A 2,383-nucleotide genomic window follows, 5' to 3' on the forward strand; every position below is an offset into this window, starting at 1 on the left:
CCCCCACCACTTAAGCAAGGGGGAAGCAGGAAATATACACAGAACTTGTAAGTTAAATACTTACATAAACGTATAGGTCTGATGGCATTTAAAGTCAGCAGTTCCCATCTCACTTCACGCACAGATATCATCACACCATATACTGAACAAAACAAACCGATGATTGTACAAGAGAACTACACGGTTATAACATTGCCCTATTAAAAAATAGAAATAAAGAATTGCACAAATATTTAGCCATTCTACATCATATTCTAAAATCCTATGAACACTTCCAGCAAATGAACATTTCAAGAAAACAGAAAATAACGATATCAATAATGTTCTAAAGAGTGAGTTCTGGCTATTAAAGCTGAACACGTCTGTGAGATGGGATGTGAAACCTGCAAAATTTTCAGTCAGAGCTCCGAGGGGCACCAAGAGGCCTTAGCTGCCCTGAGCAGCCTGTCCCTATCCCTCTCGGTCACCCTGTGCATGGGCACAGGGCCTCCCTGCCAGCACAGCCCTGGCCTCATCCCTGCAGGGCTACGCTGCAGGCTGGCTGTGCCCAGCCCTGACCTTTGCAGCTTTCCTCACCAGGCAGAGGGACCAGAGCATCCTGGTCACAGTCATGTCCCCAGTCTTGCCTGGCCCCATCTCCTGCATGAACCTTAAAGCCATGTTGTAGCAATGTCTCTGTTGCTGCTGACTGGACTCTGGACCTGACATGTTATCCTGCCTCCTCCGGGACTGTGGGTGGTCCCTGCCAGCCACTACTCCAGCCCTAATCAGAGCAGCCCATCAGAAAGGGCATGCTGCTGCCCCTGCTGTGCGTGCCCTCAGCTGCAGCTTGCTCTCCCTCACAGGGGGAGCACCGTGTAAGCTGCTCCCTGACATAAAGCACAATGTTAGACAAAAGCATGCAGCGATCCATCTCACAAATACACAAAAGTCATCCACACTACAACACACAGGTAAGGAAGAACGCAAGTATTTAATGGAGATTTATCTCTTGGCTTCTACAGAAAACCCTTAATGGGGCTGCCAGGCTCAGGGAGAGCAATCTGTGTTCGCTCTGTTCATTTCACTCACTCATGCATCAACCTATCTGCTCCAGCAATGTGGGAGCAGGTGCTAAGAAATCTGCTGGAAAAATGTCTAGCAGCACATCTAATCTGAAGCATCCCTGCCCAACAGCAGAGCAGGATCTGATACAGAGAGCCATCAGTCACCCAACACCTACTCCACAGATTTAAACTTAAAAAAAATCAAAGCCAAACCCAAACAAAAAACCAACCACCCTCTCCAAACAAACCTTCACCCTCTTCATATTGGAGAAGGAAGGGAAAGGCACACTCTTGCAAATTCTTCTTACTACTATGGAAGTGCTGTGTTTAAAACAGAATCATCAAGTTCTTGTTCTTGCAGGAAGATGTATTTATAGGAACAAGGATCTGGCCACAAATATGACAAGAGCCAGTACTGCAGGTCTGATGTTCACAAAACCTCTGCTGAAATCCACAACAGTTGCAAGTGAGAGCTGAAGAGCACGACAGAATATTACCATGGTGTTTATTTCTGTATCACTGCCAATGTCTAGAGTCAATCCTAAGATCCTAATACTAGGGCATTTAGATACTTGTATAATACATACTACTTTTTTCATATCATAGTTATACATGTAATTACTAATTTATTGTATGAAAATACTTTATGCACCACCATTCACAAGGCTACAATCAATGTATCAAGAAAGTATAACATTTTCTGTTACTAGGAGATGTGCACTAGATCCTGAACACTACTAGATTAGAAGGCTGTCAAATCTGATGCCAGAAGTACCAGATGAACTATGAAGTATCATCTCAAATCCAGAAACATCAATCATGCATGAATAAAGCAGCCCAGCTCCGCTAAAAAGAGAAAAGACTTGCATTGCATTAGGGACAGGTATTAGGTCTACAAAGACTGAGGACAGGTGGTCAAGTCTCAGTGTTTCAAACAAACAGATTACCTTCCAGCCCCATTATATTCCTTGAAGAGGGACTAATAAAGAAATTGATTCCACTGCATGAATAAGGCCTAGCCTACTAAAAATGCACCAGTTTAAAGAAGTTTCTTAAATTTTACCCAACTCTTACCCTTCTGTGGAAATCTCTGTTTCAGATAGCTGACACAAAACTGTAACTGACAAGTCCAAAAGAGTTTGCTTTGGTTTACTGAGACAGATAAGGCACTCTTAAATTTGGAAATCACCTCACCTCAATCAGAAGATCTCCTCAAAGCACTGGTTCTTGAAACAAGATCAAAAGAATCTTTTCAGATAAAGTTGTACCTGAACTGTAGATCTATGGTGCAAGAAAACTTGAAGATACACGTATGTAATCAAGGAACTATATGCCAG

Source organism: Columba livia, chromosome 1 (genome assembly GCF_036013475.1).
Source record: "Columba livia isolate bColLiv1 breed racing homer chromosome 1, bColLiv1.pat.W.v2, whole genome shotgun sequence".
Taxonomy (NCBI): Eukaryota; Metazoa; Chordata; class Aves; order Columbiformes; family Columbidae; genus Columba; species Columba livia.